Here is a 16,783-nt window from a genome sequence, read left to right on the forward strand (position 1 = left end):
GGCTACAGGTACTGCGGCCATGGACGCCTTCTTCAGGGAGGCTATATAAGAATGAAGCCGCTTTAGGAGATTATCTGCCTTCTTATCCATGGGATCCCTTAACAACGTAGAGTCGTCCGACGGAAAAAAGGACCTCTTCGCTAGTCTGGCCACTGCAGGATCGACCTTGGAAGGTGCCCCCCATTTCTCACATTCAGCAGGGTCTATCTTGTACATAGCCCTAGCTCTTCTTCCTGAATCCATCTTCCTTAATGGATGTTTCCATTCCTTCTGGATGATGGATTCAAGCACCGGATGACTGGGAAAGACCCGCGCTTTCTTTTTAGGAAAGTAAAACAGGCTCCCCTCATCTGGGTCGGTACGCGTCTCCGTCTTGGATTCAATTATATGTTTCACATCCTTGATGAGACGATTAATATCCTCCTTCCTGAATAAGAAGTTCTCTTCTGTGGCTGGTTCTAGATCTGAGCTAGAACCAGAGGACAATTCCCCTTCCGAGCGAGAAGACCTCTCGGGAGACGTAGAAGGGCTAGGATCAGCCCGTTTCCTCTTATGCGTCTTCTGTCTCTTAGATTGAGACAGAAAGGCTTCGAGTAAGGAAATTAATTTTTTTGTATTATCTTCGGAGACAAGCTCCGGCTGAGTACAAGCTGCGCAAATGTTTGACGTATAACCCTTAGGAAGCAGTTTGATACATGTAATACATAAGGGCTGCTTCTTATGTCTCTTCACACGCCTGGGTGAGGATTCCGTGGAATGGGAAAACTCCACTAATCCACAGCTCCCGCAATAATCGTCCTGGTGGTCATCGAGGAGAGGCTGGTCGCAGGATTGGCACAGCCTGTGCCTGTGCTTCCTGGATCTTTTTCCTCCTTTACTGGAATGGCTGGACATCTGGAAGGGGAACAGAATATATAAAGAAATAGGATATCATAAAATATAAAGCCAGGCAAAAAACTGGCTGTAATCAGTTATAACCAGAGCCTGGATCAGGGGTACTTTAAAAATATTTGAGCTCGACTGCCAAGGCACAAGGGCAGTGAGAGCATGGACTATACCACCTTAAATAGAGTACAAGATTTGAATTTGCCGCCGGAATCCCGGGGGGCGGGCGCCCGCCCGCTGATGACGTCACACTCAGCAGCCGACGCTGCGTTCCACGATGCGTTCCACTTGGAGCTGCAGGCACCGCCATTGCCATCAGAGAGAGAAGCGCTGGAGCGGCATATTGCAGGCATCGCTGCACACCCGAACCCGGCACAGGAGAGGACAGACTCCACAGAGCAGCGCCAAGGCACCCCCATGGCTAGCTGGACTCTGAGCCTAAGCCTGGGACACCCCCCAGGCATGAGGGCTCCAGATGAGGTGGGCTAGAAACCTGTCCAGAATCAGGACATGAAAAAAACACATTGGAGGTTTGAAAGAGGGAGTGCTTTATAGGGACCTATAGGACTGCTAATTAATTAATTATCTTGTTTTTATCTAGGTGGGCGGTCCTGGGGCGAGAATAGGACTCAGTTAACCCTTCATGTGCTGCCGAGGACGACAGGGGAAAGTACTAGTGTTGAGTGAACTTGTGTTTTTAGTTTGACGTCCAATTTTCGGGTTCGTGAACTTATGGTCTGTGGTAGCAGAATCCATAACGGAATTCTTCGATGACCCGAACTTTGGACGCCAAACTTAAAACACAAGTTCCCTCAACACTAGTTAGTACGGTTTAGTATCATGGAGCTCCTCATTTTATTAAACTGGCTGTGTGTGCCATGTACACTTATCAAAAAGGGGCCGCCAGTTTAATCTGTACCACTTAAAGGAGGCTAAAGACGCTGGTGGGCCACCTCTAGACTGGATAGAAGATGAGATACGGCCTCAAGCCTGGATAAAAGATGAGATACGGCCTCTAGACCGGATGCAAGATGAGATACAGTCTCTAGACCAGATACATGATGAGATACAGCCTCTAGCCTGGATACAAGATGAGATACAGCCTCTAACCCGGATACAAGATGAGATACGGCCTTTAGACCGGATTCAAGAATAGATACAGCCTCTAGCCCGGATACAAGATGAGATACGGCCTCTAGGCCTCTAGCCTGGATACAAGATGAGATACGGCCTCTAGACCAGATACAAGAATAGATACAGCCTCTAGCCCGGATACAAGATGAGATACGGCCTCTAGCCCGGATACAAGATGAGATACGGCCTCTAGCCTGGATACAAGATGACATACGGCCTCTAGCCCGGATAAAAGATGAGATACGGCCTCAGGGTTGGGGGGAGGGGGGGTTTGGACCCTGACCGCGCTGCTGCGTGGCCGCTCAAGTCTGAGCTCCTCATGAGAACTGGCAATATAACCCCTAAATAAGCACTCCATCTGAACTGCAATGGGAAAGATCGGCAAAGGAAAGCAGGGGGACATCGGTGAGGTAACTCCGGTCCGCTCAAGACAACTAGACTTGGAGAAATTCCTGTGAAAAAACTCTAAACCAGCCGCATCTAGCAAGACCAAGATGGCACTGAGCACCACACGCAACTCTGAGGAGGAAGAGCTCTCCGATGCAGGTAACGCTCCAGACATACCGGAACGCAGATATGCCCAGAGAGAACCCCCAATATCAAAAACTGTCCTCAGAGATGTGCTAGAAGCAGCTCTGTCACCGCTAAAGAAGGACCTAACAGATATAAAGGAAGACCTACGCCACATAGGTCACAGAGTGGTAGCATTAGAAAACCCTCAGGATGCCATATTGTCCTATGGCGAGAAAACCAGTGAAGCACCAAGTGCACACAAAGCCCTACTAAATGAAGCTCTCCTCAAATTAGAGGATCAGAAGAATCGCAGCCGCCGGCGCAATTTGCGGATACGTGGAATCCCTGAATCAGTGGCAACTGAAGCGCTACCAAAAGTCGCCAGGGAACTATTCGCTTCATTATTAGGCCCCGAAACGGCATCTCAAATTATTATTGAAAGAATCCACAGGGCCTTGCGCCCTAGGCCCAAGACGAATGAGCCACCACGCAACACGATATGCAGCCTGCTAAGCTATGTTGATATTTCAGACATCCTGAAAAGCTGCAGAGAATCCAACTCGCTCAAATATGAGGAAGCCGACATCTTAATGTTTCAAGATCTGGCCCCCTCTACCCTGGCAAAAGCCGAATCCTCAGACCCCTTCTAGATGTGCTGAATGAAAGCATCAGCGACACCGTTCTGTTGACTTTACCCGTTTGGCCTCGCAATCACAAAAAATGGTAAATAAATAACCATCAGGTCGCCACAAGACCTTACAGCTGCCTGGAGCACTTTGGGACTTACCCCCATAGAGATCCCCCCCTGGATGCCTGCAGACCAAGGCGAACCGCTGCCATGCCCACCTCGCTCAGACCCTTGGAAACTGGTGTCGCCAGGGAAGATGGATAAACCCAGAAGGGCCGCGCGCCCAGAAACCCGACCTGATCCTCCCGCCTCACCTCAAGAGACTCCCATATCCACGCAGTGAGAAGAGTCTCGGGTAACCCTCCGAGACTTTGTCATTCTTACCTGGACCTACCACGGGGCTATTTCCGCTCTCCATGTATGCTACTCGCATACCTAAGGTATCATACAGCTGCCCGTGTGCCACTGTGCCACCAAGCCACTTCGACGACCTACCAGTTTGCCAGTCCGCCGTTGCCGCTGTGACACCCAGATGGACACATTATATCATTTATATCTTCTCACTTTTTCTGTTTCTTTCTTTTTACTTTTCCTTACTTTATAGTTGTTATATTACTTGTACTATGTTGATATACATGATGTAAGTGGGTATAGCCAGTGTACCTCCAGTTCTGGTCCCACCATTACTTTACTGGTCCATAAGAGACCACTAGGCACCCTACAGGACCCCCCACCTGAGCACATTCCTACACTTGCCTCAAAAGCAGTGTTACCGTGTGCTCCCAGGTGCTTAGTAGGGCGCTCACCTACCCCAGTTATGTGGTTGATTGCCACTATTGTTAAGCTTTACATTTTTTCTCCCCCTGGTCCTCCCCACCCGAATTATCTGTCACAACCAGACAGCTGAGAAGCTCTGACAGAAGCCTTTCAGAACCTCCTCCTTGAGTTTTCTTTGTTTTGGTTTTCAATTCCTCATCTCGTTAGCCTCTCTCAGCTGTCATGCAGTTGGACTGATTGCATCCCTTTAAATTCCTCCCCATAATGCAGTAGTGTGCGGCTTATACAACTTCCTGGAGTGTGTGTGCATGCTGTTCCTATTTCCCAGTCTTCTGCAATATAAGTGCTGTTCATTTATTTATGATTTTCTGTTTGCTGGATCTCAGGTGACCCTGACTCCCTCCGTGTCTAGTGTAGGGAGCCGGTGGTCGTGCCCCCTCACTATTGTAGGGTCTTCAGGTGTTAGATAGTCGAGGTACGTGGATATGCGACCATCCACCTTTGGGGTGTTCGCATAGACTGAGCAGTCAGGGAGAGTGTGCCAGGTCTCATGCAGGGGTCTCCCTTTTGTTCCTTAGTTGTGGATCCAGTGAGTCATAGATTATTTTGCATTGTCTTGTTTCCTGTACACCATCCGTGACATTATCCTTCTCCAACTACCATTACTGAACCCTATCCCTTGGAGATCTCACTTAATATGCAATTGAGTGTGTTGTTGATATCATGATATCTATTGTAGGGTCATCTCTCAATGCACGGGGTCTGAACGAGTCACGGAAAAGATGCCAGGCTCCTTCACAAAGAAAGTCTCCATAGCTTTCATCCAAGAATCTCATTTTAAAACGGGTAAGATTCCTAACTTACCTACCAGGCGATTCTCCCAATGGTTTCATAGCACATATTTATCAGCAAGCAGAAGTGTCAGCATTGCCATTCATAAACAACTTCCCTTACATCCTAACCAGCAGCACAAGTGGGGAGTTCTCCCCTGTGAAACTAGTAGGACAGGTGGAATTTTTGATGCCAAAATTTTTTCCTACCAAGCACTAATTAAAAAACCCACCCCTATAAAGGGCAGACTGCCCATAATTCTGTGCTTTTTTTCTCTGTCCCTGTGGACAGTAGGACGGGTCAGGCTGCGGCCTGATACCTTAAAAGATTCATTTTTCTTTCTTTTGATACAGAGATTTTCCTACCACTTGATGGTGGTTCTAGCTCCTGGCCCCAAGTCATCCTCGGTCCCTCCGCCGACGGTAATGTTTTCCGCGATCCGCCGCCTGCTGCTCCGGAGGTAGCGGCAGTCCAGGCTGCAGGGGCAGTGCCTATCGGCACTCTCCCCGTTGGTGAGGCTGTGGATCGCCGGCATCTCTGTCGCCGGCTCCGCTGCACAGCGCTACATGGCGCTACACGGCCGACAGGAAGTGCGTCATCGACAACTTCCGGTTCTTGCGCCGGGTGTCGGGATTCGAACCCGTGACCAGCCACATCCCAGGCGGTAGCCCTGCTTACTAGGCTACCGTCCTCTCTGGACATTACTCCCTGAAACCTATTATGTAACCTCAGTCTTGCCAAGCCTTGCTCATCACCCTTGATTCCCCACACCTGGTACTTCCCTATATAAGTCCAGCCCCTTGCACTCTAGCTTGCTGATTATTGAGCTCCTGAGCCTTGATCAAGCTGCTCCTGCTACTACTGAAAGTCCACTGCTGACCAGGAATTGCCTACCGACTACTCTTCTGCTTGTCCCTACCTACTGAACTGCTACCACCGTTGCCATCCGGATTGTCTGACCACGCTTACTGCCGCCTGCCCTGACCCACCGCCTGCCTACCGACTACGCCTCTGCCAGACTTCCTGCACCTACTACCTGCCTGCGGTCCTTGCCACTGGGCTCCACTCCTACCTCCAGCCAGCGGTCCTCTGACTCAGGTGAGCCTGTAGGACTGTTACAAAATAATCAGCCACACTATGGAGTCCGCAATGGCCACTCTGCGTAAGCAGGTCTCGGAACTTCAAGAATTTGGTACTACATATCAGGAGAAATTTGCCCAGCTCCAAGGCGTAGTCCAAAGCCAACAGAGGGAGATTATTGAACTACAGAGGCAACTCCTGGACGTCCGCGGCGCGCCCGCAGACACCCGCATGCCACTCCCATCAAGATTCAGCGGCGACAGACGCCAGTATCGGGGGTTTCTAAACCAATGCGGCATCTATTTTCAAATGTACCCGGCCCCCTTCACAACCGAGAAAAAGAAGGTGCTATTCGTGGTCAATCTCCTGACGGATGAAGCATTAGCATGGGCATCACCATACGTGGAGACTAACAGTCAGCTCCTGGACAACCTAAACAACTTCATCACCGCCATGAGCCAAGTCTTCGATGACCCCAACCGCTGTGCGACAGCCGAGGCGCGGCTACATGGTCTGCGGCAAGGGAGACGCTCCGTCGCCGAATACACCGCCGAGTTTCGCCGTTGGGTCACGGACACCACCTGGAACCCAGCGGCACAGAGAAGCCAATTCCGGCGAGGCCTGTCAGAATTAATAAAGGACGAACTCGCCAGAGTTGTGGCCCCGGACGATCTGGATGACTTCATTCAGTTATGCATCCGGATAGATCAAAGACTCTCCGAGAGGAAGAAAGAAAGACTCTGGTCCTCGGACCACAGACCCACTTACTCCTTCGAAAGACTATTGCCGTCACGGAGCTAAAGGAGCAACCACAGACTCCAACCCCGCCAGCAGCCCCTGAAAATAACAACACGGCGGCTCATGGATCCCACTTCATCGTCCCCATCCTCATCGACATTGAGGGGCGACAACTCCCCTGTTCAGCGATGTTAGACTCCGGGGCGGGAGGCAACTTCATGGACATAACCTTCGCCCGCGAAAAGAACATTCCACTGACAATCAAGGCAGCCCCCGTTGACCTGGAAACCGTCGACGGATCCCCACTCTCCTCGGGGCCGGCCACTCACGAGACCACCGAACTACAACTCCTCATAGAACCAGATCACCGTGAAAAGATCCACTTCTCTCTGATCGCCTCCCCGAAGTTCCCAGTGATCTTGGGCATCCCATGGTTGGCCACCCACAACCCCTCGGTGGACTGGGAAACCCGCTGCATACGATTCCCATCCGAGTTCTGCACGCTAAATTGCTCCCACAAACCCGTCCTTCCACCCGAAGACACCACCATCTCAAAACTATCCGTCAAGGATCTGCTACCCCCTCAATACCGCGAGTTCCAGGATGTCTGCGACAAGAAAAACGCAGACAAGCTGCCACCACACCGACCCTACGACTGCCCTATAGAACTGTTGCCCGGGGCCGAAATACCCTTTGGCAGTATCTACTCCCTCTCAGAGCCTGAACTCAAGGCTCTGAAAGAGTACCTGGACGAGGACCTGAGGAAGGGGTTCATCCGGCCCTCCACCTCCCCCGCGGGAGCCCCCTTTTTCTTCGTAGAGAAAAAAGACTCCTCCCTGCGTCCCTGCATAGACTACAGAAAGCTTAATGACATAACCGTAAAAAACCGGTACCCGCTCCAACTGATTTCCGAACTCCTTGAGAGACTCCGGGAAGCGAAGATCTTCACCAAACTCGACCTTCGAGGGGCCTACAACCTCGTCCGAATCCGCCCTGGGGACGAATGGAAGACCGCCTTCCGGACACGTTATGGTCATTTCGAGTACCTGGTCATGCCTTTCGGACTCTGCAATGCTCCCGCCACCTTCCAGCACTTCATTAACGACGTCCTCAGGGACATGCTGGATCTGTTTGTAGTCGTTCACCTGGACGACATCTTGGTCTTCTCTGAAGACCTCGAGCAGCACCGCGAACACGTCCGCAGGGTACTGCAGAGACTCAGACAGAACTCTCTCTATATCAAGCTAGAGAAATGCGAGTTTGAGCGAACCACCACTCAGTTCCTCGGATACATCATCTCCCCAGAGGGCCTAAGTATGGACCCGGGGAAGGTCCAAGTTGTGATGAACTGGCCCGTTCCGAAAAACGAGAAGGAGATACAAAGATTCATTGGCTTCGCCAACTTCTATCGGAAGTTTATCCGGAACTTCTCCAAGGTCATAGCACCAATCACCCAACTCACCAAGAAGGCAGTTCCCTTCTCCTGGACACCCGAGGCCCAGGAGGCCTTCACCAAGTTGAAACTCCTCTTCACTTCTGCCCCAATCCTAATCCACCCGAACCCCAAACTCCCATTTACAGTCGAAGTGGATGCATCAGACTCTGCGGTGGGGGCAGTTTTGTCACAACGGACAGGGGAGAGGATGCTATTACACCCGTGCGCATATTTCTCCCGCCAGATGTCCCCCTCCGAGAAGAACTATGACATCGGGAACAAAGAACTACTGGCGATCAAGGATGCCTTCTCCGAGTGGAGACACCTGCTGGAGGGAGCCACCAACCCCATAATCGTACTAACTGACCACAAGAACCTCGAGTTCATCCGCAGCGCTAAGAGACTCTCAGCCAGACAGGCCATATGGAGCCTATTCTTTTCCCGCTTCAACTATCTCATCACCTATCGCCCTGGATCAAAAAACGGCAAGGCTGGCGCCCTCTCCAGAATGTTTTCCGAGCCCTCACAGAGTAACAAGGGCCAAAATAACATCTTACCCGAGAGAAGGGTCGTAGGGGCCACCTACTCTAAAGAACTCCTGGGCACAATCAAAGAAGGATACGAAAATGACCCCTTCCTCGCCCACCCCACAGGGAATGTCAGCCTTACGTTTAAGAACGGTCATTGGTTTCATCAGGACCTACAACTATATGTACCAGAAATCGCACGGCTCGAAGTGCTCAAACTCAACCATGACTCCAAGCTGGCCGGCCATTTTGGCACAAGAAAGACCCAGGAGCTTCTCTCCCGCTCCTTCTGGTGGCCAACATACAAGGAGGACATCAAGAGGTACATCTCCTCGTGCGCAGTCTGTGCCCGCAATAAGACTCCTCGTTCCTCCCCCGTGGGTCTGTTACAACCCCTCCCTATTCCCTCCCGCCCCTGGGGCTCGATCTCCATGGACTTTGTGGTAGACCTTCCTCCTTCAAAAGGGATGAACACTATCCTGGTCGTGGTCGACCGTCTCACCAAGATGGCCCATTTCATCCTCTACAAAGGCATACCCACCGCCAAACAGACGGCCGATCTAATTCTCAGAGAGGTCTTCAGGCTGCATGGGATCCCGGACGACGTGGTCTCCGACCGAGGCGTACAATTTGCCTCAAAGTTCTGGAAGAACTTCTGCCTGGCGCTCGGGGTAAAGTGAACCTATCCTCCGCTTTCAAACGGGCAGACTGAGAGAACTAATCAGACCCTAGAGCAGTACCTACGCTGTTTCAGCTCCTACCTGCAGGATGACTGGCTTGACCATCTCCCCATGGCCGAGTTCGCCTACAACAATGCTGAGCATAGCTCAACCAAGCACAGCCCCTTCTTTGCTAACATAGGCTCGCACCCGGTGTTCATTCCCCACCTGCCCGTCGCCTCCACCCTCCCAGCAGTGGCCGAACGCCTACAGGAGGCACAAAAGAACATTATAGACAACCTCCAGCTCGCCCAGAGGCGTTTTAAACAGGGAGCAGACAGACGTCGCAAACCCACCCCGGGCTTCCATGTGGGAGACAAGGTGTGGCTGTCCACCAGGAACCTCAGATTGAAGGTCCCCTCCAAAAAGTTGGCCCAAAGATACATGGGTCCGTTTCGGATCACCGCACAAATCAACGAGGTCACGTTCCGGCTCGACCTTCCGGACTCCATTAGGGTGCACCCTGTCTTCCATTGCTCACTCCTCAAGCCATACGCGGAGAACACCTTCACAGGCCGCCACTCGCCCCCTCCACCACCCGTGAGGGTACAGGGTGAAGAAGAATATGTTGTCGCAAAGATCCTCGACTCCAGGATCCACCGGGGAAGACTACAATACCTAATTGGGTGGGAGGGTTACCCTCCCGAGGATAACTCCTGGGAGCCAGAAGAAAATGTCCACGCCCCCAGACTGGTAAAAGAGTTCCACCAACGGCACCCCGGTAAGCCTGCCCCTGCGGTGCCCGGAGGTCACCTTGGAAGGGGGGGAGTACTGTCGGGATTCGAACCCGTCACCAGCCACATCCCAGGCGGTAGCCCTGCTTACTAGGCTACCGTCCTCTCTGGACATTACTCCCTGAAACCTATTATGTAACTTCAGTCTTGCCAAGCCTTGCTCATCACCCTTGATTCCCCACACCTGGTACTTCCCTATATAAATCCAGCCCCTTGCACTCTAGCTTGCTGATTATTGAGCTCCTGAGCCTTGATCAAGCGTCTCCTCATCTGCTGCTCCTGCTACTACTGAAAGTCCACTGCTGACCAGGAATTGCCTACCGACTACTCTTCTGCTTGTCCCTACCTACTGAACTGCTACCACCGTTGCCATCCGGATTGTCTGACCACGCTTACTGCCGCCTGCCCTGACCCACCGCCTGCCTACCGACTACGCCTCTGCCAGACTTCCTGCACCTACTACCTGCCTGCGGTCCTTGCCACTGGGCTCCACTCCTACCTCCAGCCAGCGGTCCTCTGACTCAGGTGAGCCTGTAGGACTGTTACACCGGGTTTGTTGTACTATATGCAGATGGTTTTTCTGCAATATGAGCTCCGGGGACTACACGATTTAAACAGATATGGAATATATATGTTTTCCAAAACTAATATTCCTGAGGGTTCAGGAAAAGTTAGGTTGAGGCAGAGTTATCGGGGGAAGGGTCGAGCTAAGGTCAGAGGTGGAGCTAGTCCACCTATATAAGCCCACATCAAGAGGAGTACTTCCACTTCTGAGCAAAGAGCTAAGGCTACAGTTCTGTGGCTGCTACTACTACTTCTGAGCAGAGAGCTAAGGCTACAGTTCTGTGGCTACTACTACTACTAAACTTAAAGTTTCTTTCTAGATGGCGTCCCTTAACGGTGATCAGCACGGGAAATCCGCCCACATAGGCTGGTTAATAAACTGGGAAAAAGTCCCAGATCCTGCCTTCCACTTCCTGGGTATTCCTGGGGTTTGTAGTGGATTCTCAAGCAATGACACTCTCTCTCGCTCCAGAGAGGAAAGATCGGGTCATAAGAGCTGCGCAGTTTCTCATGGCACCTCGTCAGGTGTCCATCAGAACACTTATGAAGATGTTGGGCAACATGTCAGCATCTGCAGAAGCAGTTCCTTGGGCCCTTTGGCACCTCCATCCACTTCAAGAAGAAGTGTTAGCAGTCTGGAACCACAACCCCAAGGGGTTGGACAAGACTCACTCCCTGTCTGTCAAAGTCCGGTCCTCACTCAAATGGTGGAGGAACCTATTAGATGGGAGGTCCTTGATTCAACCTCGTTGGATCACGTTGACCACAAACGCCTCCCTTCTAGGTTGGGGAGCCCATCTGGAAGACAGTCCAGTACAAGGTATCTGTACTCCACAGGAGAAGCTTCTCTCGTCCAATATGAGAGAACTAAGACCTGTACGTCTAGCTCCTTATTAATTTACTCCTCTCATCCGCGGAAAGGCGGTGAGAGTCCGTTCGGACAGCACGACTGTGGTCGCTTACATCAACAGACAGGGAGGTACGAGATCTCAACCTCTTCTCCAGGAAGTTGGTCTAATTCTCTCTTGGGCAGAGCTCACTCTATCCCACCTTTCCGCGGTTCACATCAGGGTAGATCTCAACATAGTTCCGGATCGACTCAGTCGGGGTCTACCAGTTCCAGGCGAATGGTCACTGAACACAGACATCTTCTCCCAGATCAGTCTACGTTGGGGCACTCCGGAGATCGACTTGATGGCGACCCGGTTGAACGCGAAGGTGGACAAGTTCTGCTCTCTGTACAAGGAGGACAACCCTCTGGCGATAGACGCTCTGTCCATTCCATGGAGGTTCAGGTTGGCCTACATATTCCCTCCACTTTCCATGATACCAAGGGTATTGACAAAAATCAGACAAGACCAGACCCCGGTCATTGCAATAATACTATTCTGGCCGAAGAGGTCTTGGTTCACCCAGCTCATGAAGATGAGTCAGGGCACATATTGGAGACTTCCCCTAATGCAGGACCTTGTGTATCAGGACACAGGCCCCTGCTTAGATCTGAGGAAACTCAATCTGACAGCCTGGAGATTGACAGGTCCCTACTAGAAGCTAGAGGGCTTTCTGCGGAGGTCTTGAGAACTATTTCACACTCCCGTGCGGAGTCTACAAACAAGGCATACTCAAGAATTCACAAGATCTTTCTTCAGTGGTGTGCTGTTAAAGAGGTAGTACCCTCAGATCCTCCTCTTTCAGCTATTTTACAATTCCTGCAGGACGGCCTGGACAAGGGTCTAAGCCCGTCTACTCTCAGAGTCCACATCAGTGCTCTCTCTGCCTCTTTAGGTAGACCATTATCTCAAGACCCCCTACTCAGGAGGTTCCTCAAGGGAGCCGAAAGATTAAAACCTAGAATCCTGAGACCTATCCCTGAATGGGATTTATCCATTGTTCTAAAGGGGCTATCCTCCCCCCCCTTTGAACCCTTAGAGAATGTAGACCTTAGGTTTCTGTCCTTAAAGGTCACATTTTTACTGGCCATAACATCGGCCAAAAGGATTGGAGAGTTACAGGCCGCTGAGCCTTATACCCTCTTTCTCCATGACTGTGTCCTGTTGAGATTTTTACCGACCTTTGCTCCTAAGGTTCCCTCATTCGGTAACCGAAATCAATCCATCTCCTTGCCGGTCCTATGTCCTACTCCATCATCTCCTGAAGAGGAAGCCCTTCACTCCTTGGACATCAAAAAATCTACCTGAACAGGACTGCGAACTTTAGGAAATCAGAACACCTGCTGCTCTCCTTCTCCGGTCTAAAAGCCTCCAAACCCTCTCTAAGTAGATGGGTAAAGGAGGCAATCCGGGAAGCCTTTTTATCCCAAGGCTTGGCTCCTCCATCATTTGTCACCGCCCACTCCACGAGGGCAATATCGACTTCCTTTGCGGAAAAGAATCTAGTTCCACTTGAACAGATTTGTGCTGCGGCTTCCTGGAGCTCCCACAGCACTTTCGTTAGACATTACCGCCTAGACTCTAGGCGCTCGGAGGGGGTAGCATTCGGACGTACCATTCTGTCTGCCGCCCTCTCATTAAAAAAAAAAGAAAAAGGGGGACGGTATTATGTACCTGTGAAGAGGCCCTCCCAATTTGTTTGTGTTGCTTGCTAGGTCCCCACTTGTGCTGCTGGTTAGGACGTAAGGGAAGCGTTAATTTTGTAACAGAAATTTTTTTCCCTTAGTCCTAACAGCAGCACACAAATTTCCCACCCTTGTTTTGTTTCTACTTGATATAAAGCACTGAATTATGGGCAGTCTTCCTTTTATAGGGGTGGGTTTTCTACTAATTATTTAATTAGTGCTTGGTAGGAAAAAATGTTGTCGTAAAAAATTCCACCTGTCCTACTAGTTTCACAGGGGAGAACTCCCCACTTGTGCTGCTGTTAGGACTAAGGGAAAACAAATTTACGTTAAAAATTAACGCTTCCATTCAAACACTCTGTCTCCGTTGCTGACCCTGAGGGTCGCTACATGTTTATCAAGGGCTCAATCGCAGGCACCCGGGTCACATTGGCAAACTTATATGCCCCTAACAAGGACCAAACACAGTGGCTCGTTCGGACCCTTAAACAACTTAGCACCCTGAAAGAAGGCGTAGTTATTTTGGGGGGTGATTTTAATGTCCCACTAGAGCCAGAACTAGACTCCTCCACTAAACGCACACATATCTCCTACAAACTCCTTGGCCATTCGAGAGCAGCCCTGAAAAATTTTGGAGTTACGGACATCTGGCGTACCCTCCACCCTTCATGCCATAATTACACATTTTACTCTCATGTGAAACCTTTTACCACTGAATAGACTACCTCTTCCTATCCATTGCTCATGCCTCACTTATTACGAAAGCCAGTATTGGTAACATTACCCTTTCGGACCATGCCCCGAACTTCCTCCACATTTTCCTAAGAGACCTACCCCAGAGAGAATGGAATTGGCGCTTAAATGATACGCTGATAGCGGACCCCTTAAATATATCGAAGCTAAAGTCCTCCCTGGAAGAGTACTTCAGACTCAACCAGACTGATCAGACTTCGCCATCTATACTATGGAAAGCGCACAAAACAGTAATTAGAGGTGAGCTTATTGCCCTAGGCTCCCTAATAAAAAAATAAATGCCTAATGGCCCTTGACACCCTATTGTCCCAGATTTCCAAACTATAAATCTCACAAACAATCCAGAGACAAAATAGCAGCTCAGGAACTTCTAAAGCTGCGCACAGAGCTGAAGAACCTTCTGAATGTAACCTCAGCTAAGATCCTCCTCCGCTCCAGAGTCAAGGCTTATGCACACGGAGACAAGGGTAACAAATTAATATCGGCCCTGAATAAACTACAACAATCCGACTCCTTCATACACTCCATTAGGGACATGAGGGGAACTCAACACAACACCATCCAGAGATTGCAAAAGCCTTCTGTACCTTTTACGCCAAGCTATATAATTTGCCCCCCTCTGCCCACCCACTCCCGTCCACTATCCCGGAAGCCACCACAGCATTCCTTTCCTCCCTTGACTTACCATCCATCTCCATCCCCCAATCTGAACAATTACTTGCCCCCATCACAGAATTAGAAGCACGTCAAATACTATCCTCTATCCCTTCTGGGAAAAGCCCAGGACTCGATGGGTTTTCTATCCAATACTATAAAACCTTCTGTGACAACTTGGTCCCCCACTTTACAACGCTCTGTAACCACCGCCTTAAAGGAGGTTCCCTCCCACCCCAAGCAATAGAAGCCCACTTCACAGTAATATAGTTGCAAGAAAAAGTATGTGAACACTTTGGAATTATATGGATTTCTGCACAAATTGGTCATAAAATGTGATCTGATCTTCATCTAAGTCCCAACAATAGACAATCACAGTCTGCTTAAACTAATAACATACAAAGAATGAAATGGTACCATGTTTTTATTAAACACACCATGTAACCATTCACAGTGCAGGTGGAAAAAGTATGTGAACCCCTAGACTAATGACATCTCCAAGAGCTAATTGGAGTGAGGTGTCAGCCAACTGGAGTCCAATCAATGAGATGAGATTGGAGGTGTTGGTTACAGCTGCCGTGCCCTATAAAAACACACACACCAGTTCTGGGTTTGCTTTCACAAGAAGCATTGCCTGATGTGAATGATGCCTCACACAAAAGAGCTCTCAGAAGACCTACGATTAAGAATTGTTGACTTGCATAAAGCTGGAAAGGGTTATAAAAGTATCTCCAAAAGCCTTGCTGTTCATCAGTCCACGGTAAGACAAATTGTCTATAAATAGAGAAAGCTCAGCACTGCTGCTACTCTCCCTAGGAGTGGCCGTCCTGTAAAGATGACTGCAAGAGCACAGCGCAGACTGCTCAATGAGGTGAAGAAGAATCCTAGAGTGTCAGCTAAAGACTTACAAAAGTCTCTGGCATATGATAACATCCCTGTTAGCGAATTTACGATACGTTAAACACTAAACAAGAATGGATTTCATGGGAGGATACCACAGAGGAAGCCACTGCTGTCCAAAAAAAAATTGCTGCACGTTTACAGTTTGCACAAGAGCACCTGGATGTTCCACAGCAGTACTGGCAAAATATTCTGTGGACAGATGAAACCAAAGTTGAGATGTTTGGAAGAAACACTATGTATGGAGAAAAAGAGGCACAGCACACCAACATCAACACCTCATCCCAACTTTGAAGTATGGTGGTGGGGGCATCATGGTTTGGGGATGCTTTGCTGCGTCAGGGCCTGGACGGATTGCTATCATCGAAGGAAAAATGAATTCCCAAGTTTATCAAGACATTTTGCAGGAGAACTTAAGGCCATCTGTCCACCAGCTGAAGATCAACAGAAGATGGGTGTTGCAACAGGACAACGACCCAAAGCATAGAAGTAAATCAACAACAGAATGGCTTAAACAGAAGAAAATAGGCCTTCTAGAGTGGCCCAGTCAGAGTCCTGACCTCAACCCGATTGAGATGCTGTGGCATGACCTCAAGAAAGCGATTCACACCAGACATCCCAAGAATATTGCTGAACTGAAACAGTTCTGTAAAGAGGAATGGTCAAGAATTACTCCTGACCGTTGTGCGCGTCTGATCTGCAACTACAGGGAACGTTTGGTTGAAGTTATTGCTGCCAAAAGAAGGTTCAACCAGTTATTAAATCCAAGGGTTCACATACTTTTTCCACCTGCACTGTGAATGTTTACATGGTGTGTTCAATAAAAACATGATAACATGGTAACTTCAGACCCTTCTTATCTGGCTCCCCTTCACCTTCTTTTCTGATGTCCGTAGTATGTGGTCTCTCTTCCTCTGGGTGGGGGAGGGAGGTCCCCCAGAATCACATATTCCCTACTGACGAGAGAGAAAAGGTTTGGTGGATTTTGGCTCCCAGACATCCACCAATATTACAAAGCAGAACAACTGAGTAGAAGCCTAGCCTTACTCTCTCCACATATTCCAAGCCTATGCTCACAACTGGAGAGATACCTCCTGACTAACAAGGAGAAGCTAGCACTTTGGGGGATCCGACGCCACCCACACAACGACTCTTCCTCGACAATTTTGATGCGGGGCATCTTAGCTGAGTGGTCCAAGATCTATAAGACACAGGAGATCAGGTTCCCCCATCCGAACCTTCCCCTGAATCTTTTGCTACCATATATTTCTACCAATATGACGGAGTGTGGTCTCTCCTAACCAACCACACATTCCGTGAGGTTTCTATGCTAGAT

The sequence above is a fragment of the Bufo bufo genome, chromosome 6 (assembly GCF_905171765.1).
Source record: "Bufo bufo chromosome 6, aBufBuf1.1, whole genome shotgun sequence".
NCBI lineage: Eukaryota > Metazoa > Chordata > Amphibia > Anura > Bufonidae > Bufo > Bufo bufo.